The 23,188-nt window shown below is 39.2% G+C and overlaps 1 pseudogene; it reads left to right on the top strand.

The window, feature by feature from the left end:
• The first annotated feature begins 5,658 nt into the window (after window positions 1–5,658).
• LOC119527098 lies at window positions 5,659–6,077 on the top strand (annotated as a pseudogene).
• The last annotated feature ends 17,111 nt before the right edge of the window (window positions 6,078–23,188 follow it).

The raw sequence follows: 23,188 nt of genomic DNA, 5'->3' as shown, positions 1-23,188 counted from the left end.
GATGATTTGAGTGTTCTTTTTTACTTTTATTTTTTATTCTGATTCTGATTCTTTCTGATGTAAGGAAAATGTTCAAAAACAGATTGGGGTGATGAATGCATAACTATATGATGTATTGTGAACTGTTGATTGTACATCATGGATGATTGGTATGTGAATATATTTCAATAAAACTGAATTTAATTTAATAAAAAGTAGATGGACAAATGCTGAAGTAGATGATTCTAATATAAAACACTTATTATAACCTTGTTGATATTATAACTGATTGAACCTTAACACTAAGAAACCTCCAAAAAACTTCTACTAATTTAAAAACAAAAACAAAAACCACAACATCAAAAAAAAACAGGGTATCCTAGTCTTACCTGGTAGTGTTTCCATAATACCCATCATTGCTCCCACACCCCAGGCCGGGGAATGACTGGAAAACAGAGCAAGTAAAGGCGAGGCCATGATTTTGATATCTCACAGGGAAATGTATACTACTGTTTATAAGAGCCCAAGAGTGAATATATTCATAATTTTGAATGAGTGTAACCCTTTTGGAAGAAAAAAGCATAAATCAATTCTTTAAAACCTGTTTGTTTCCATGTTTGTCCAAAGGGGAAGGAAGACACCATAAAGGCTAAGATATGATCCATGACATCAATGAACCTTTATGAACCAATAATTACATGATGACTACATCAGCAATTATTAGTTTTCTATGGGGTAGAAATATCTACTGGGTAAGAGAGAAAACAGAAGACCTATTTGCTCTTTGGGGTCCCTGTTATTCCTACCTAATATCATCCAGAAATTCAAGCTTTCTATTGTACCATCATGTTTATTCCCATTCCAAATTTTCAAAGGAAGGCTGAAGCTTCCCAAATTAACCGTAGGACGTTTGGCCTTTGTCACTATCACCACATTCACTCATACATTCAATTAATATTTACCAAATGCCTTCTAAGCACAAGACACTGAAAAAGATACAAAGATATATAAGAAAATTATCCCACCCTTCAAAGGAGATTTTATGAAATAAGTACCACTGCCTGTCATACTAATACAACAGGCAAAAAAGGGTGACAATAATATGGTCAAAGTGAAAGTATGCATGTATATGTGCTCCTCCCTTCTGCCCCCCCCCATAAAAAAAACAATCCAACATAGTCCTGAGCCTTCCTTTAAATTCAAATACTTCTATCACTTTGAAATGTACAGTAGCAAAGCAAAAACTGATGACCTGCACATAATCACATAAAACATTTGAAATTAATCACTCAGTAGTCTGCAATTCCTTATGTTGTCTTTCCAGCAGAGTTGAATTTCTCCCAACCCACTCACACTTCCAAATATAAGATCCTAATGACTAAAGTGAATTAATATAAGCCTTAATGCTCCCTTACATGAAGGTCAAGGCCTAAAATAGCAGCTTAGGCTGCAAAGAATCACCCAGTCCCTGAGTGGCCCAGCCTAGACTCAACTGCATAACCACAGATTCCCATATTCCTTGATCTTTTGACCATGATACATGCTTTCTGGGTTGTGCAGGATTCAGGGCTCCATCTTACCAAAACCATCTGACCCTCTACAGGCACCTACTCATACTGCTCTGACCATGTCTCCATCCTGCAGACAGAGTGGTCTTTTCAAAAAAGCAACTAGTCTGCAGAGTTTCATTTTGGGGTGATGCAAAAGTTGTGGTAATGGATAGTAGTAATGGTAGCACAACATTGTGAATGTATTTAAGACCAATGAATGATACACTTGAAAGTGGGAAATTTTAGCGTATATATATGTTACCAGAATAAAAATTTCAAAAAAAAAAAACAACCCCACAACATTGAATTGTATGATACAGTGAACCCTAATGTGAACTATATACCATAGTTAATATTGTTTCATTAATTGTAACAAAAAGTACCAAACTAATGCAAAATGAGAAAATGGTGGGGAGGGGGTAAAGTATATAGGAACTCTGTACTTCTGTATGATTTTTCTGTAAACCTAAAACTGCTCTATGTTTAAAAAAAATAAATTTAAATTTAAAAGCAACCAGTCTCCTATGCTTAAAACTCTTCCATTGAAGTAATTAGAATGAAGATCCGATCATTAACATGCCTAAGTATGCTGTAGTGGGTGCCCCGTCTAGATCCCGTTTCTCCCAGCATCTTTCCTCCTTGGTCTCTCCATTGCTGACACTCTGGCTTTCTCCTCATCTCCTGAAAGCATCATGTTCCTTCTCTTTCCATGCTCTGTCCTCTGCTAGCATCACTCTTCCTTGTCATCTTCTCCTAGTTAAAGCCTACACATCCTGCAAATTTCAGCTCAAACTCCACTTTTTTAGGGAATCCTTCCTGATCTGACAGGTCAAATGGGCCTATTCTTCTCTCAAAGAAAAAAAAATATCTCCATTAAAGCACTTAACTATATTTTAGATTTATTTTTATTTATATGGTTTTTGGTAGCCAGCTTCTAAGACAGCCTCCAATGATCCCTACCTCCTCAGAGTCACATCCTTACATTGTCCCTTCCCACACAGAACCGGGATTGATTTGTGTTATGAATAGAATATGGTAGAAATGTGATACGTCACTTCTGATATTAAGTTTTAAAAGACTGTGACTTCACTAAATAATTTAACTTGTATGATCAGTTTATTCAGACAACATAATTACATGGAACTTTGCACAAGAAGTGAGATCTGGTAGGTTTGTACAGGTTAGTGTGAAATCCCAATTCATCCTAAAATAATCTGGGCAGAGAATAAAAGTGTATTTGCAGGGCTCCCTTGAGGAAGTGGATTACTGTGGAAATATTAAACTTCCCCACCTGGGTTATTACTGATATTCTCATAAGCATCAGGGACAGCCAGTTTGGTATGCCGGGCCCTTGATCTTGGGGCTTGCTCTTATGAAGCCTGTTACTGCAAAGGAGAGTCTAAGCCTACTTACAATTGTGCCTAAGAGTCTCCCCCAGAGAACCTCTTTGTTGCTCAGATGTGGCCTCTCTCTCGGTCTCTCTCTAAGCCCACTCAGCAGGTGAACTCACTGTCGTCCCCCCTAGGTGAGACATGACTCCTAGGAGTGTGAACCCCCCTGGCAATGCAGGAAATGACTCTTGGGGATGACCTGGACCTAGCATCGTGCGATTGAGAAAATATTCTTGACCAAATTGGGGAAGAGAAATGAAACAAAATAAAGTTTCAGGGGCTAAGAGATTTCAAACGGAGTTGAGAGGGGTATAGATACCCCTTTTTAGTTTTTAGGGTATTAGAATAGCTAGAAGGAAATACCTGAAACTGCCAAACTGCAACCCAGTAGCCTTGATTCTTGAAGATGATTGTATAACTATGTAGCTTACAAGGTGTGACTGTGTGATTGTAAAAACATTATGGCTCACACCCCTTTTATCCAGTGTATAGAGAGATGAGTAGAAAAAATGGGGACAAAAACTAAATGAAAAATATGGTGGGATGGGGGGATGATTTGGGTGCTCTTTTTTACTTTTATATTTTTTCCTATTTTTATTCTTTCTGGTGTAAGGAAGATGCTCAGAAATAGATTGGGGTGATGAATGCACAATTATATGATGGTACTATGAGTAGTTGATTGTATACTATAGATGATTGCATGGTATGTGAATATATCTCAATAAAACTGAATTTAAAACACCAAATGAAAAACAGAATGGAATAGTGGGGATGGAATGTTTTGGTTGTTCTTTTTTACTTTTATTTTTATTCTTTTTTTTGGAGTAAGGAAAATGTTCAAAAACTGATCGTGTTAATGAATGCACAACTATATGATGGTACTGTGAACAATTCATTGCACGTTGCGGATGATTGTATGGTATGTAACTATATCTCAATAAAGCTGAATTTTTTTTTTAAAGTAGATAATAGCACAGGCTACCTAAGCTTAATTTAAAACTCAGGGCAAGAAAAAGAAAGCCATCATGAAAAGATTGGAATGATATAAAGCAAAATGTTAGCAGTTATCAAAAGTAGTAGGCTTACAGTAGCTATCATTATTATTATTTGCTTCTCTATATTCTCCTTGTTAAACCTCTCTTTTATAATAAAGAAAAAACTAAAGCTTAAAAAAAAAAAAAGACCGTGACTTCTTCTATGGAGGAAACTATATAGTGAGCAGCCCTATGGAGAGGGTCACCTGGTGACGAACCATCTCCTGCCAACAGCCACAGGAGTGAGCTTGGAAGTGCATCCTCAGGCTCCAGCATGGTCTTAAGAGACTGCAGTCCTGGCCAACAGTCTGCCTGTAAGCCCATGGAAGACCCAGGGCCAGAACCACCCAGCTGAGCCACTCTTAGTTTCCTGACTCTCAGAAACTGAATGACGTAATAGATATGTGTAGTTTCGAGCTAAGTTTTGGGGTAATTTTTTGTGTAGTAATAGATAACTAATCCCTCACTATCAAGGTCAAAAAGGGCAGAAACTATTCCTTATTATGCTCACCAATTATATACTTATTGGTTATTATACTGCCAGGCATATATTAGACATTCAACAGGCATTTTTTTAATGAATGAAAGAATGTATGAATGAATGAACCAAAATGATCTCACACATCTACTAGAAAGGAAGTAGAAAGGTTTCTTCATTATATATATGACTTCCCGTTGAATTAGATGGCATGGATCACTCAATAGCAAGCTCTGTTAACATAATTTTTAATGTAAACCACACATCACTCATAAGCACCCCAGGGGAAAAAAATCATCACTCATATTTTTGAATTATAGAACCATGCAACTCAGTAGAAAAAAAATCAGTAGAGATGCTTTTAATGGAATGGAGAACTAGAAAGATGGGCCATTGAAAACAACATATAGCCATTCTTTTATAGAATCTGCAGCACCTGCCAGTCGTAAGAGGGGTGAAGCAAATGAAAAGAACAAGGTAGAAGTGAAGCAGAAACTTAATTGTGAATTACACACTTTCTGTCCATCATTGTGACTGTCCATCATTGTGAAAATAGCTCAAATCCAACTGATTCATTTCTAGTCTCTCTGCAGAGATACTTTTTAAATGATTTTCCAGATTTAGGGATGATAGTCAAATGGACAGGAAGGAAAAAAAAAGTGGTGAAATTAAATAAAATAAGACCTGAAAAGCAACTACTTTAGCATGAAACTTGACATTGAGCCACAAGAAAAAGAAGCCCAAGTTAGACACCAAAGTCAACGTCTATTCTCCCTTGGAGAATGGTGTTGCCAGTTCAACAGCACACAACACAAGTATTTAACCTAGCTTCTCATCCATAGATTTCTCTTGGCCTCCAATTGGCTTCTCAAATGGAGTCTTGGACCAATGAAACATGAAAGCATACAATACAAAGACAAGGAAAAAGGAGAGAAAGGGCATAAAAGTTGAGACTGGGAATATAAAGAGAAAAAAAAATCCCTTATCAGTGATGAAAGCAGGATTGGGATAACAAGCTTGAAGATACTGGAAATTTGTCAAATGTCAGCATTAATAGCACTCAAGGGGAATTAATATATTTGTACTCTCTCTGTCTACACACTACTTTGGCATTCAGATTTTTATAGACTAGCATCTTTGTTGTGGTGAGGCCAAAGACGGGTGAGCCAGATACACTGGATTTGGCTCCTTCCTTTCCAACACGGAAAAAAAACTTACATTGATCCCTAGACCCCCAAAAGCTATTAAAATACTGCTTGGATAAAATCCATAGACCAGGACCTGCAGATTTCCTTATCTCCTTATCAAGTACAAAAGGAATCATCCTGATGTCACAAACAAATTGGCTACTAGTCCCCTCAATGCTTGCCCCCAGGTTCTCAGGCTAAAATCAGCCATCATATCTCAAGCCGTAATGACAAAAACTACCGAAAGCACATGGCATTGCCCTCCTTGCGATGAAGATTGGGATAAAGACTTGTTGGAACGGACCAGGACCACATTGGTCTGGGGCACAGCCAGCTGCTGTGGCAACAGTCCTTCAAGTAGCATAGTAATGTAACATAAAAGTAACCTGGCTTCAGGCATGCCAGTTCCCAGGCTTCTGCCATATGTTCTGTTATAGAACAATGGAAATGCACAGTAACTTAATACCCATTTCATCAAATGCCAGACCCAAGAAGAATCTTGCTTCTTCCTGCTGTCAGTGGTTCTTCATTTTCCCCCAATCTAATTACAAAAATATAAACTGTGATGATTAAAAAAAAAAAAAAAAAAACTGCCTCCAGTTGCTATATTCCCATTGAACGTCAATGAGAAAAATCAACTTGAGACAAGGCTTGAAGCATAGAATGATAGAGAGGGAAAGGATTTTGTATGTTATTTACTTTTACGTTCACATTACTAGAGGAAAAAGCCTGAATCACCAATCACTAGTTCCCCTATTATTTCTTTGGTCCCTGTTCTCTAGTCCCCATTCCGATGACTTCTCTTTGAGCACCTCTCTCTTTGGTGGAAGGTACAGTCAAGGTACCAAGCGTTACAAGTCAGATGGAAGAGTTCAGACATGGGTCAGTTAGGAGTTGGAACATTAAAGATTTTTAGCAGGAGTGTGAGAGCTGTAGGGTAGGGTGATTATAACAAAAACAATATGCAAGATGGGATACAGAAACAGAAAAAAGAAAAGTGGTGCCATTAGAATTTGGAGTAGAGGGGTATATGAAACAAAAAATGACATTGACTAACATAAGAAAAAAAGGGAGTTCCTGCTTCTCCAGAAAGCAGGCACGGCCATGGCAGGAACTTCCTACCCAAGGATTTGTCCCTGGCCTATCACATCTGTCAGTAGCAACGAGAAATATCTATCACTCAAATGTATGATTTTCCTTTCCCTTCTACTATTGCACTCCACTATCTCTATATTCTGAAACAGGGGTCATCTTCACAGTTGATTCAGCTTTCGATCTGAACTGCTACTGTCTCTCTTCAAAAGCCATTTTGAATTGTCTGTCATTTTTAGTTTAGGAAATTGCTATTTCTTAAGTGATTACATTTTTGCCCAAATAGATTTTTACAGAGTTATGATTCTTATGATAGTAGACAGTTTTTGTAAATAAATTTGATTTAAATATTTTTTTTAAAAGTTATGTTCAGTTCACTGTTGCATCCCCAGCTCCCAAAACACTAGCTGGCATATAATAGGAGCTCAATAAGCACTTGTTAAATGGAAAAAAAAAAAAGAGGGGGTAACAGTGAAAAGATGCATGGCAGATCATAGAATCCAAGGGAAAGCTGACGAGCCAAGCTTTGGAAAAGCCCTGATACTGCTGGAAATTCAGGTAAGCAGGAAGGGATGGGCACTCTCTTCAAGGCATGGTCAGTGGGAATAATTAAGAACAATCATTTTCCTTCTTTGACTCACTCGGCCCAAGGTTCAAATCCCATGTAAGTTTTATTTGCATGCTCACTCCTTGGCCAGGAGAGGAGAGCACTGTAACTGACAGTCCGTTCAAGACATGGGGTGATTTCCTTAAAGAGAAAGCAGGATACCTCGAAATTTAAAAGGGGGGTTAGATAGGGGGCAAAAAAACTGAATGTCTGTATGAATATTGGCAAGACAGCAGGTATTCTAAGGAATGGGAAATGACCATGGGATAGAAACCAAGCCCAGAGTTTCTACCTTGCATGCTTCCTATTATCTAAATTCAAAATCAGTTTGGATGCACATACTGACAGTGGGTCATTCTCAGCTCTGTTGGCAAAGAAAGTTATTTATTTGCTCCTAAATCCCCAATTCATGTGATTAGATACATTCATCTGAACAGTGAAGCAAAATGCATCCAAGTCCTTCTTGTTGGGTGCAGTCAGCAGGGCACACTTGGAAACCATTTCCATTACAAGGAATTTCATTGCCCTGTACTGTAGGAGCTCATAGTATCTGTACATTTCCCTTGTGGGCCCAATGGCTATGGCCAAAAAGAAACAATCCTTTTTACTTTCCCTTTCTTTCTTGTTTCCTCCAGGGGGTGAGTTGTTACACTGGTGAATGTTCAGTACAAGTAGGAATGAACCTGCCCAGTGGGCGAGAAAGCTGGTAGACTCTGCAGAGACACTGCTTGACCCCTTTTTCCCTTCGGCTCCTGTTTTCTCCAAGAACAAGGGGGTTTGTAGTAGAAAGAAAGGAAAAGGACAAATTCATGGGAGAGTGATCATCCCTAATTGAGAGAATAGACAAAGTTTTTCAAACACATAACAACATTTCATAGTCTTAGAAGGACAGATTCCAAGAGTCTCCAAACACATTTGCCAATATGCCACACTGCCCTGCGTCTGTGTATCTCTCTGGAAAATGACCTCAAGTGATCAGGAGAAGTTAAAACTATGCCTAAGACTGAATGTTATCAGAGGATTTCATGACAAAGTTTTCTTAGTATCTAAAAAGATGTTTTTTTTTTAAAAAAAAAGAATAAATAAAACAGGGTTTGTGTGAAAATGGAATAAAGGAACAGGAACAAAGTTTATGTAAAACTTTTATTTACTTTATTTCTTTTAGAGAAAGAGAGACACCCTGTGGATTTCAGAGAGTGCCCAAAAATAGCTCAATTTACTTTAATTTTCTATAAAGGAAAAATATTGCTTAAGGATCTAGCAACAAAATAAAACACTAATAAAGAAGAAGAGGAAGTTAAAGCGGCCAGCAGAGATTAACAACAATCTATAGCTTTATGGTTTTGAGCAGAAATTTCTCAAGGACAGTTTCCCCTTACTAAGTGGGAAAAATGGAGGAGAACATGAAGATATCTTAAAAGTTTATAATTTGAAAGCAAATGATTGGAACAACTCAGAGTGCCTGGTGAGAGCTATTTCCGCCGTCTTGACATTGAGTGTTCTTGAGGACCAACTAGGAAGCAGAGCCAAGGGAAAAGATTCAGCCCTGAAAGCAATTCGATTCATCAGCTCCCGTTGTGTCCGTGCCTTGGAGACTTGATGACAGGACTATTGGGGGACACAAGAAAGTAAATATACTTCCAACCATGTCCCAAGTAACAGATATTGCCGAGAACAGGACCTGGTTTGAATCTGATCTCATCTGACACAAAGGAACATGCAAGAGTAGAAAGCAATTTAGTCTGGAACTCTCTTTAGTCGTGCCTAGGAAATAACAGCAGAGGGAAAGAGGGAGGGAGGCCAGAAGCTAGAGAAGGGAACTGGGGCAGGTCGGGGAGAGGAATAGATTGCCGTCAAAGCTAAGCACAGTTAAAAATGAGCCATGTGCTTTCAGTGGAACCTTGTTGGGTATCTCCTTGCAGCTACTTCCGCTGAATGCTGTGTGCTTTAAATGCTGCCCGCAAAAACTTGCAAAATCAGGGACTGTACATATAGATACTACGAGCCCCCTGCCATTCTCTTCCTAAGAAGATTCACTGTGTATGATACTGTGGTATACTGGTCGGCTTCTCCCTTTATCCTGCACAAGAAACTGGTTGCCTAGACCTAGAAATCTGTTCATAAATATAAAGCTAAGCCAAATAACATACAAACATGAATATAAGCATTCCTGTACTTAAAGATAAATACAATATCACAGACAACACTGGGAAAGACAACACTGATTTTTTTTTTTTTTCTTTTTTTCTTTTTTTCAGAGGATCATGGAGCTCATGTGGTTTGGCTAAAGTCAGAAAGTAGGGCTGAAAATGAATGCCAGGTCTCAATCTTTAGTCTAATATGGTTTCTACTAAAAAACATGCCAAGCCATTCTGTGCCCAGATACTGAAAGACAGTTTCTAAATCAAAAATCATATAAAACCTTTAGATATTCTTTCAGTATGCTTGCTAGATGTATAAAGTTATGCCAAAATTAAGGGAAAAAAAAAACCCACAATGCTTTAATCGACATGCCTGAACTTATATATCCAAAGACAACTGCTCTTTAAAAGGTCCTTTCTAGAAAGGCATACACCTATACCAGTGGAGAGTGGAGCTGCCATGGTTTACCACATTCTGGGAATTTTACTTTAGACACTATCATCAAGGCCAATACTGAACTACACAAGAAAACCACTGACACTACTGTAAAATCATACATTGTATCAGTCAGGGAAAAGAATTCATTGCAGATGTTTCAAATGAAGACATTTTAAAGGAAGGGATAACTTAGAGAGGTGTGGGCAAGTTAAAAGAAGTAAACATAAGATGAGGAGGTAACCAGAGACTAGTGAAGTACCCAGTACTAGACTGCAAAGCTAGAAGTCATTGGGTTAAAGTAAAAAAGGTGGAAATCATGGCACTGAAGTCCAGTGAGAGCCAGAACCCTAGAAGTATGGCCACCTCAGGGAGCTGTAATCCTGGAAGGTCTTGTCTACTGAGAAAGATGTACTGCCAAGGAGGACCTCCCAGCCTCTCTCTCCTCCTGATCTCCCATTGTTTGCCAGTGCCTCTCACTGTCTGAGTCTCACCAGAAGCCAGCTGGCACGGTGATGCCATCCACAGGGTCCCAAATCAAGGCAGAGATATTGGCTTTAGAAGGACAAACAGCAAAAAAACAACATATAACATCATTTCTGACCTGGAATGACTTGATTATTCACCTTTTATGCTATCCTAAATTCCTTCTGCTTCCAAAACCCATGTCCACTCATGTTTGCAAGGAATAAATGCCCATAAATACATTTTTTTAAAACTCTCCATGGACCTTACATGAACTAAACAGAATTTTTTGTTGCTGACTGTTGGTCACAATTCCAAATGATTGACCTATTTTCTTAGTTCTAAAGGCATTAATCATAAGTAGCATACATAAAATACTTACACAATAATTCCCCTGTCGTAAGCACTTAATAAGTACTTTTGTACTTTTGATATCACTGTGGACCACTTTACTTTAAGTAAATCATTTCAAAGAAAATGAATCAGCACAGTCTGGCATGTATCACCCTTCCCAGAATATTCAGGCCGCATCTTGGGAAGGTCATTTAATGCTGGACTGGCAGCCTGGAATGTAATCTGCACTGTTAGCTTCTGCAACACTGGAGGAATACACCATGCTGGAAGAAGCCCTTCCAAGCACCAATCATCATGTATAATGCATGCTCTTGCCATAACCCATTTGAAATGGAACAAGTGGCAATGGAATGCCAGGGAAGGAGCCCAGGACTCCAGGACTTAGTTCTTGTTTTAGCTCAGTTCAACCTTAGGCACTCCACTTCATCTCTTGAGGCCTCAGACTCCTCATCCCAAAAGAAGCAAGTTGGCAAGACATCTGAATTCCAAACTTTTCCTTTAATTAGAATCATGTTGTAATGTAAACTATTATAGTGAAAACCAGCATCTAAAGCAGATGAAGGTAGCATTCATTGATCTGGGTGAAGAAGGCTGAAGGGGCCTGGAACACCCTTTCACCCCTCACCCAAAATCCTCAAGGAGTACAGTAGAACCAACCCACTCCCCACCCCACCCCCACACATGGAACTGTATAACTTCTAAAGGCCCCCATTTCTAGTCTAACTTCATCAAATATGAGTTTCAAAAATTTAGTGGGGGGTGGGGAGGGAGAAATGCTTAATTTAGCTCCTATAAAGCATAGAATTTAGCAGCAAACTTGTGTAGACTACAATGCAAATGGTGTAATAAGTTCACTGTCCCGTAGTGTCTGCTACATAATTGTGTTCATTCCCTGTGTGTATTTTAGTAATGAGAGTATAATTGTCAGTGCTTATAATACATATAATCTCATTACTGTCACTCCCATTAGTATGCTTTCACTTCAGCCTATACACAGTGTGCTCCACTTTCCCCCTCACTGAAATACATAAACATTTCTCTATTCCTGCATCCAGATTTCAGTCTAATTCTGTTAGCATGGCTAATCATTCAGACAACGTTGCCTGCCTTGTGTTTAATATGTTTAAGTTACCATTTTGACACAATGCCAAGAAGTCAGCACTGCAGTGATGTTGAATTGCCTTGACCACATCCTTGCCTTCCTATTAGGCTGAGACTTTCAGGTGGAGTCAAAACTAATTTAGACATGCAAAGAATTGCATTCCTGACAGGTGCTATGTTTGGAGGCTGTGCTGGTTTGAAGCTATTATGTACTCCAGAAAATGCCATGTTCTTTTATTCCATTCCTGTGTATGCAAACCTGTGTGGGTGGGACCTTTGTGTTAGGTAATTTCAACTGAGCTGTGACCCACCCATTCAAGGTGGGTCTTGATCCTTTTACTGGAGTCCTTTATGAGAGGATAAATATGGGCAGAAAAAGCTGAGAGAGCATGGAGAGAAAAAGCCCCAGAGAAACTGAGAGAGGACTCACAGAGGAATACACTGTAAACAAAAATTGAAAGCAATGAAACCCAGGAGTGGAGAACCAGCAGACACCAACCATATGCCTTCCCATGTGTTCTGGTTTGCTAAAGCTATTGGAATGCAAAATACCAGAAATGGACTGGCTTTTATAAAGGGGTTTTATTTGGTTACGCATAAAAGTGTCCAAACCGAGTCATACACATGAGTATACCTTCACTGGGAGAAAGGCCATTGGTGTCTGGAAAACCTCTGTTAGCTCAGAAGGCACGTAGGTGGCGTCTGCTCCAGGGTTCTGGTTTCAAAATGGCTCTCTCTCAGGACGTTTCTCTCTAAGCATCTGGTGATATTCTCTTAGTTTCTCCCAGGAAAACTCTGGGCTAGCAAAAGTCTGCTTTCAACGGCCTTCTCCAAAATGCCTCTCAGCTACAGCACTGACCTCCTTCTGTCTGAGCTCTTATAGTGCTCCAGTAAATTTAACCAAGATCCACGCTGAATGGATGAGGCCACATCTCCATGAAAATAATCTACTCAGGGAGGCGGGGCAAGATGGCAGACTGGTGAGCTGTATGTTTTAGTTACTCCTCCAGGAAAGTAGGTAAAAAGCCAGGAACTGCGTGGACTGGACACCACAGAGCAATCTGTCTTTGGGCATACTTCATACAACACTCATGAAAACGTGGAACTGCTGAGATCAGCGAAATCTGTAAGTTTTTGCGGCCAGGGGACCCGCGCCCCTCCCTGCCAGGCTCAGTCCCGGGGGAGGAGGGGCTGTCAGCTCCAGGAAGGAGAAGGGAGAATTGCAGTGGCTGCTCTTACCGGAAACTCATTCTACTGATTCAAACTCCAACCATAGATAGACTGAGGCCAGACACCAGAGACTCTGAGAGCAGCCAGCCCAGCAGAGAGGAGACAGGCATAGAAAAAAAACAACACGAAAAACTCCAAAATAAAAGCAGAGGATTTTTGGAGTTCTGGTGAACACAGAAAGGGGAAGGGCGGAGATCAGGCCTTGAGGCGCATATGCAAATCCCGAAGCAAGGCTGATCTCTCTGCCCTGGGGACTTTTCCTTAATGGCCCTGGTTGCTTTGTCTATTAGCATTTCAATAACCCATTAGATCTCTGAGGAGGGCCCGTTTTTTTTTTTTTTGTTTTGTTTTTTTTGTTTTTTTTTTTGTTTTTTTTTTTTTTTTTAAAATCCTTTTTGCTTTTTCTAAAACAATTACTCTAAGAAGCTCAATACAGAAAGCTTCAAAGAATTGAAATTTGGGCACGTCAAGTCAAGAGCAGAACTAAGAGAGCTCTGAGACAAAAGGCAATAATCCAGTGGCTGAGAAAATTCACTAAACAACACAACTTCCCAAGAAAAGGGGGGTGTCCGCTCACAGCCACCATCCTGGTGGACAGGAAACACTCCTGCCCATCGCCAGCCCCATAGCCCAGAGCTGCCCCAGACAACCCAGTGTGACGGAAGTGCTTCAAATAACAGGCACACACCACAAAACTGGGCGTGGACATTAGCCTTCCCTGCAACCTCAGCTGAATGTCCCAGAGCTGGGAAGGGGGAGCAGTGTGAATTAACAGAGCCCCATTCAGCCATCATTTGAGCAGACTGGGAGCCTCCCAACACAGCCCAGCAGCCCAGAACTGCCCTGGGGGGACGGCACTCACCTGCGACATAGCACAGTCATCCCTCAACAGAGGACCCGGGGTGCACAGCCTGGAAGAGGGGCCCACTTACAAGTCTCAGGAGCCATACGCCAATACCAAAGACTTGTGGGTCAGTGGCAGAGACAAACTGTGGCAGGACTGAACTGAAGGATTAGACTATTGCAGTAGCTTTAAAACTCTAGGATCATCAGGGAGATTTGATTGTTAGGGCCACCCCCCCTCCCCGACTGCCCAGAAACACGCCCCACATACAGGGCAGGCAACACCAACTACACACGCAAGCTTGGGACACCAATTGGGCCCCACAAGACTCACTCCCCCACTCACCAAAAAGGCTAAGCAGGGGAGATCTGGCTTGTGGAGAACAGGTGGCTCGTGGATGCCACCGGCTGGTTAGTTAGAGAAAGTGTACTCCACGAAGCTGTAGATCTGATAAATTAGAGATAAGGACTTCAACTGGTCTACAAACCCTAAAAGAACCCTATCAAGGTCAGCAAATGCCACGAGGCCAAAAACAACAGAAAATTATAAAGCATATGAAAAAACCAGACGATATGGATAACCCAAGCCCAAGCACCCAAATCAAAAGACCAGAAGAGACACACCTAGAGCAGCTACTCAAAGAACTAAAGATGAACAATGAGACCCTAGTACGGGATATGAAGGAAATCAAGAAGACCCTAGAAGAGCATAAAGAAGACATTGCAAGACTAAATAAAAAAATGGATGATCTTATGGAAATTAAAGAAACTGTTGACCAAATTAAAAAGATTCTGGACACTCATAGTACAAGACTAGAGGAAGTTGAACAACGAATCAGTGACCTGGAAGATGACAGAATGGAAAATGAAAGCATAAAAGAAAGAATGGGGAAAAAAATTGAAAAACTCGAAATGGACCTCAGGGATATGATAGATAATATGAAACGTCCGAATATAAGACTCATTGGTGTCCCAGAAGGGGAAGAAAAGGGTAAAGGTCTAGGAAGAGTATTCAAAGAAATTGTTGGGGAAAACTTCCCAAATCTTCTAAACAACATAAATACACAAATCATAAATGCTCAGCGAACTCCAAATAGAATAAATCCAAAAAAACCCACTCCGAGACATATACTGATCACACTGTCAAACATAGAAGAGAAGGAGCAAGTTCTGAAAGCAGCAAGAGAAAAGCAATTCACCACATACAAAGGAAACAGCATAAGACTAAGTAGTGACTACTCAGCAGCCACCATGGAGGCAAGAAGGCAGTGGCACGATATATTTAAAATTCTGAGTGAGAGGAATTTCCAGCCAAGAATACTTTATCCAGCAAAGCTCTCCTTCAAATTTGAGGGAGAGCTTAAATTTTTCACAGACAAAGAAATGCTGAGAGAATTTGCTAACAAGAGACCTGCCCTACTGGAGATACTAAAGGGAGCCCTACAGACAGACAAACAAAGACAGGACAGAGAGACTTGGAGAAAGGTTCAGTACTAAAGAGATTCGGTATGGGTACAATAAAGGATATTAATAGAGAGAGGGAAAAATATGGCAAACATAATCCAAAGGATAAGATGGCCGATTCAAGAAATGCCTTCACGGTTTTAACGTTGAATGTAAATGGATTAAACTCCCCAATTAAAAGATATAGATTCGCAGAATGGATCAAAAAAAATGAACCATCAATATGTTGCATACAAGAGACTCATCTTAGACACAGGGACACAAAGAAACTGAAAGTGAAAGGATGGAAAAAAATATTTCATGCAAGCTACAGCCAAAAGAAAGCAGGTGTAGCAATATTAATCTCAGATAAAATAGACTTCAAATGCAGGGATGTTTTGAGAGACAAAGAAGGCCACTACATACTAATAAAAGGGGCAATTCAGCAAGAAGAAATAACAATCGTAAATGTCTATGCACCCAATCAAGGTGCCACAAAATACATGAGAGAAACACTGGCAAAACTAAAGGAAGCAATTGATGTTTCCACAATAATTGTGGGAGACTTCAACACATCACTCTCTCCTATAGATAGATCAACCAGACAGAAGACCAATAAGGAAATTGAAAACCTAAACAATCTGATAAATGAATTAGATTTAACAGACATCTACAGGACATTACATCCCAAATCAACAGGATACACATACTTTTCTAGTGCTCACGGAACTTTCTCCAGAATAGATCATATGCTGGGACATAAAACAAGCCTCAATAAATTTAAAAAGATTGAAATTATCCAAAGCACATTCTCTGACCACAATGGAATACAATTAGAAGTCAATAACCATCAGAGACTTAGAAAATTCACAAATACCTGGAGGTTAAACAACACACTCCTAAACAATCAGTGGGTTAAAGAAGAAATAGCAAGAGAAATTGCTAAATATATAGAAACGAATGAAAATGAGAACACAACATACCAAAACCTATGGGATGCAGCAAAAGCAGTGCTAAGGGGGAAATTTATAGCACTAAACGCATATATTAAAAAGGAAGAAAGAGCCAAAATCAAAGAACTAATGGATCAACTGAAGAAGCTAGAAAATGAACAGCAAACCAATCCTAAACCAAGTACAAGAAAAGAAATAACAAGGATTAAAGCAGAAATAAATGACATAGAGAACAAAAAAACAATAGAAAGGATAAATATCACCAAAAGTTGGTTCTTTGAGAAGATCAACAAGATTGACAAGCCCCTAGCTAGACTGACAAAATCAAAAAGAGAGAAGACCCATATAAACAAAATAATGAATGAAAAAGGTGACATAACTGCAGATCCTGAAGAAATTAAAAAAATTATAAGAGGATATTATGAACAACTGTATGGCAACAAACTGGATAATGTAGAAGAAATGGACAATTTCCTGGAAACATATGAACAACCTAGACTGACCAGAGAAGAAATAGAAGACCTCAACCAACCCATCACAAGCAAAGAGATCCAATCAGTCATCAAAAATCTTCCCACAAATAAATGCCCAGGGCCAGATGGCTTCACAGGGGAATTCTACCAAACTTTCCAGAAAGAACTGACACCAATCTTACTCAAACTCTTTCAAAACATTGAAAAAAATGGAACACTACCTAATTCATTTTATGAAGCTAACATCAATCTAATACCAAAACCAGGCAAAGATGCTACAAAAAAGGAAAACTACCGGCCAATCTCCCTAATGAATATAGATGCAAAAATCCTCAACAAAATACTTGCAAATCGAATCCAAAGACACATTAAAAAAATCATACACCATGACCAAGTGGGGTTCATTCCAGGCATGCAAGGATGGTTCAACATAAGAAAAACAATCAATGTATTACAACACATTAAAAACTCGAAAGGGAAAAATCAATTGATCATCTCAATAGATGCTGAAAAAGCATTTGACAAAATCCAACATCCCTTTTTGATAAAAACACTTCAAAAGGTAGGAATTGAAGGAAACTTCCTCAACATGATAAAGAGCATATATGAAAAACCCACAGCCAGCATAGTACTCAATGGTGAGAGACTGAAAGCCTTCCCTCTAAGATCAGGAACAAGACAAGGATGCCCGCTGTCACCACTGTTATTCAACATTGTGCTGGAAGTGCTAGCCAGGGCAATCCGGCAAGACAAAGAAATAAAAGGCATCCAAATTGGAAAAGAAGAAGTAAAACTGTCATTGTTTGCAGATGATATGATCTTATATCTAGAAAACCCTGAGAAATCAACGATACACCTACTAGAGCTAATAAACAAATTTAGCAAAGTAGCGGGATACAAGATTAATGCACATAAGTCAGTAATGTTTCTATATGCTAGAAATGAACAAACTGAAGAGACACTCAAGAAAAAGATACCATTTTCAATAGCAACTAAAAAAATCAAGTACCTAGGAATAAACTTAACCAAAGATGTAAAAGACCTATACAAAGAAAACTACATAACTCTACTAAAAGAAATAGAAGGGGACCTTAAAAGATGGAAAAATATTCCATGTTCATGGATAGGAAGGCTAAATGTCATTAAGATGTCAATTCTACCCAAACTCATCTACAGATTCAATGCAATCCCAATCAAAATTCCAACAACCTACTTTGCAGACTTGGAAAAGCTAGTTATCAAATTTATTTGGAAAGGGAAGATGCCTCGAATTGCTAAAGACACTTTAAAAAAGAAAAACGAAGTGGGAGGACTTACACTCCCTGACTTTGAAGCTTATTATAAAGCCACAGTTGCCAAAACAGCATGGTACTGGCACAAAGATAGACATATAGATCAATGGAATCGAATTGAGAATTCAGAGATAGACCCTCAGATCTATGGCCGACTGATCTTTGATAAGGCCCCCAAAGTCACCGAACTGAGCCATAATGGTCTTTTCAACAAATGGGGCTGGGAGAGTTGGATATCCATATCCAAAAGAATGAAAGAGGACCCCTACCTCACCCCCTACACAAAAATTAACTCAAAATGGACCAAAGATCTCAATATAAAAGAAAGTACCATTAAACTCCTAGAAGATAATGTAGGAAAACATCTTCAAGACCTTGTATTAGGAGGCCACTTCCTAGACTTTACACCCAAAGCACAAGCAACAAAAGAGAAAATAGATAAATGGGAACTCCTCAAGCTTAGAAGTTTCTGCACCTCAAAGGAATTTCTCAAAAAGGTAAAGAGGCAGCCAACTCAATGGGAAAAAATTTTTGGAAACCATGTATCTGACAAAAGACTGATATCTTGCATATACAAAGAAATCCTACAACTCAATGACAATAGTACAGACAGCCCAATTATAAAATGGGCAAAAGATATGAAAAGACAGTTCTCTGAAGAGGAAATACAAATGGCCAAGAAACACATGAAAAAATGTTCAGCTTCACTAGCTATTAGAGAGATGCAAATTAAGACCACAATGAGATACCATCTAACACCGGTTAGAATGGCTGCCATTAAACAAACAGGAAACTACAAATGCTGGAGGGGATGTGGAGAAATTGGAACTCTTATTCATTGTTGGTGGGACTGTATAATGGTTCAGCCACTCTGGAAGTCAGTCTGGCAGTTCCTTAGAAAACTAGAGATAGAGCTACCATTCGATCCAGCGATTGCACTTCTCGGGATATACCCGGAAGATCGGAAAGCAGTGACACGAACAGATATCTGCACGCCAATGTTCATAGCAGCATTATTCACAATTGCCAAGAGATGGAAACAACCCAAATGTCCATCAACAGATGAGTGGATAAATAAAATGTGGTATATACACACGATGGAATACTACGCGGCAGTAAGAAGGAACGATCTGGTGAAACATATGACAACATGGATGAACCTTGAAGACATAATGCTGAGCGAAATAAGCCAGGCACAAAAGAGAAATATTATATGCTACCACTAATGTGAACTTTGAAAAATGTAAAACAAATGGTTTATAATGTAGAATGTAGGGGATCTAGCAGTAGAGAGCAATTAAGGAAGGGGGAACAATAATCCAAGAAGAACAGATAAGCTATTTAACGTTCTGGGGATGCCCAGAAATGACTATGGTCTGTTAATTTCTGATGGATGTAGTAGGAACAAGTTCACTGAAATGTTGCTATAGTATGTAACTTTCTTGGGGTAAAGTAGGAACATGTTGGAAGTTAAGCAGTTATCTTAGGTTAGTTGTCTTTTTCTTACTCCCTTGCTATGGTCTCTTTGAAATGTTCTTTTATTGTATGTTTGTTTTCTTTTTAACTTTTTTTTTCATACAGTTGATTTGAAAAAAGAAGGGAAAGTTAAAAAAAAAAAAAAAGAAAAAAGACAAACAAGGAAAAAAAAAAAAAAAAAAAAAAAAAACAAAAAAAAAAAAACGATGTAGTGCCCCCTTGAGGAGCCTGTGGAGAATGCAGGGGTATTCGCCTACCCCACCTCCATGGTTGCTAACATGACCACAGACATAGGGGACTGGTGGTTTGATGGGTTGAGCCCTCTACCATAAGTTTCACCCTTGGGAAGACGGTTGCTGCAAAGGAGAGGCTAGGCCTCCCTGTATTTGTGCCTAAGAGTCTCCTCCTGAATGCCTCTTTGTTGCTCAGATGTGGCCCTCTCTCTCTGGCTAAGCCAACTTGAAAGGTGAAATCACTGCCCTCCCCCCTACGTGGGATCAGACACCCAGGGAAGTGAATCTCCCTGGCAACGTGGAATATGACTCCCGGGGAGGAATGTAGACCCGGCATCGTGGGACGGAGAACATCTTCTTGACCAAAAGGGGGATGTGAAAGGAAATGAAATAAGCTTCAGTGGCAGAGAGATTCCAAAACGAGCCGAGAGATCACTCTGGTGGGCACTCTTACGCACACTTTAGACAACCTTTTTTAGGTTCTACAGAATTGGGGTAGCTGGTGGTGGATACCTGAAACTATTAAACTACAACCCAGAACCCATGAATCTCGAAGACAGTTGTATAAAAATGTAGCTTATGAGGGGTGACAGTGGGATTGGGAATGCCATAAGGACCAAACTCCACTTTGTCTAGTTTATGGATCGATGTGTAGAAAAGTAGGGGAAGCAAACAAACAGACAAAGGTACCTAGTGTTCTTTTTTACTTCAATTGCTCTTTTTCACTCTAATTATTATTCTTGTTATTTTTGTGTGTGTGCTAATGAAGGTGTCAGGGATTGATTTAGGTGATGAATGTACAACTATGTAATGGTACTGTAAACAATCGAAAGTACAATTTGTTTTGTATGACTGCGTGGTATGTGAATATATCTCAATAAAATGATGATTAAAAAAAAAAAAAAAAAAAAAAAGAAAATAATCTACTCAGAGTTATCACCCACAGTTGGGTGTGTCACATCTCCACGGAAACAACCTAATCCAAATATCCCACAAAATCATGCGTTAAAAGATCATGGCTTTTTCTTGGGGGACATAATATATCCAAACCAGCACACCATGTGACAGAGGTGTCCCAGATGCCAGCAGCCTTTCTTCAGAGTCTAGATATCATCCTGCTTATGCCTTAATTGGGATATTTTCATGGACGAAGAACTGTAAATCATAAGTTAACAAATCCACATTTTTAAAATCTACTCCATTTCTGGTATTTTGCCTTTCCGCAGCTTTAGCAAACGGAAACAGAGGACAGTAAGAGAAGACCTAGTTACATCATGCCTCGGCTTTGTCATCTGCCTAAGGATGGGTTTGGCCTCTATTCTCCTGGATGCCTTCCACTTCTAATAATTCTTACAGTCTTCTGCCAGTCATCAATGAACTTGAACTCCAAGCTGACTACAGTTAAAGGTAAAGTCTCAAAGGATGCTGACAGAAATGGTAATTTTTCACCTGAAGTCTAAATTCCTCAAGAGAGCCTATATTAAGTTAAGGAAATGAGGATTTGGGGTGAGAATACAAAGAAACAAGGATGTGAGAATATCTCGAAAAGAAGGGAGGGTATGGTGACTGCCATACTCAAAGGACCAGCAGCAGAGAAATGAGAAACCTACAAGATTTTAAAATTGTATGAATCAAACAAAATGCACCTGGTCTAAACTAAACTCACGATTTTTCAGGAATTAAAAGAAAGTGTCTCCCCATCCCCCAACCGTCCACAGGCAGTCCAAAATCAAGGCATGTTTCCCAATATCCACTTGTTGAAGATGCCCCCCTCCCCCAAAATCTGGCTTCCTTGCTTGGCAGGGCTTAATACACAGACACAGCAAAAGGGCTGTGAAGGAAAAGGGGGTTTTATTTATGCCGGTGGGAGGGCAGGGAAAATTCCCAAATCTGCCTCCCCACAGTGATTTTTCTCGTGGCTTTTATACCCATTAGAGACAAAGAAAATTAATCACCTTGGGTAACATGTAACCAGGGTCTGGAGAACTTCATTAGTTACTCAGTTATTAACTACATCCTTTTGGACTACGTTCTTTAAGATACATGATGCACAGTGCCTCCAAGTCTGGGGCAATAGATGAGAGAACAGAAACAATAGTGATTAATGTATAACTTAACTAGTGTCTATATATGCCTGGGAGCATGTCCTACATTTTGTTTCTCTGTGAGACTAATATTAAATACATAGCTTGCTTACAGTTTTAAGGTTACATTTAAAATTCCAATACTGCAAAAGCAGTTGTAGACAAATGGAGACATTACGAAGAGCTGCCGTAAAGAATCACCTAGATGTGCAGCAAATTTTGAGTTAGCAATAAGCCAACATTTAAGTGTTAACTCATTTGGATTTAGGGGATGCTTGTTATCATAGTATACATTATCTTGTCCTTAGTGAAAATTAGGTATATTCTAACTTGATATATAATAGGACTCCATGATAGTCAGAGATATTCCCCCAAAATGGCACAAGGAGTACCTTCCCATCATTGTTTAATTGAGCAAGATAAGTAATAGTCTTTGAAATGGGCATATCATATGGAAGGTTGAGGACTATAGTTTTTAAGATGCTTTGCAACCCCCATGCTTCTACTAGAGTAACCATTCAAAGGTCAGATTCTTCTAATATTTTGTCATCTTAATTTGATTATATTGGTTACTCAAAAAAAAAACAAACTGTGTAGGATACAGACTCCTTAAGAATATTTCAGTTATAGGGGTGAAGGGAGTTAAGGTAGAGTTTCTGAGATAGGCATTTAAAGACAAGAGAAACACACTGGGTGGTAAACAAAAGATAGATAGAAATGGCTTGCCAGGGGAAAGCACAGCAAAAAGAAAAACTGAGGAAGTCAGATTAAAGTGGGCAGATTGGAGAAGAGGGGGTGAAATGATGTGATCTTGGAAAGTTTAGTAGATTAGCTACTCAAAGACATTCAGAAAAGAGTTGGAATTGAATTAAAGAATAAGTAAACATCATTGTAGACCTTCAAAGGAAGAACAACCAAGCCAACTTTTGTGCTTGAGAAATGCTTATCTAAATTACTTAACAATTGTTTGGAACAGAAGACATACATAAGAAAAAGAGTTTAACTTGGATACCATTCTACACATTTTGAAGATAGAATATTTTAGAAAGGTGGAAATCCAGAATCCTGAAAGTAATTCTTGATACCATCCTCCTACACCAACCTGCCTATTTGCTCTAGCACTCTTTTCTGTTACTTACTAAATATCTCTCTTGAATCCATTCACTTCTGTCCAAACCCACCACCAATACTGAGGCTAAATTGAGAATCATTTCTAGCCTGAATGAACAAAATAGCCTCCTAACGGGTCTTCCTGAAATTATCTTTGTTGTTTATTTGCTCTTATTTAATATGCTGATGGCTTTCTTCCCACTTCTAGAATGCAGGCTTCTTGAGAGAAATTCTGT

Source organism: Choloepus didactylus, chromosome 1 (assembly GCF_015220235.1).
Source record: "Choloepus didactylus isolate mChoDid1 chromosome 1, mChoDid1.pri, whole genome shotgun sequence".
Classification (NCBI taxonomy): Eukaryota; Metazoa; Chordata; class Mammalia; order Pilosa; family Megalonychidae; genus Choloepus; species Choloepus didactylus.
Note: the sequence above shows the minus strand (reverse complement) of the source record. Positions and strands in the feature narration are given on the sequence as shown.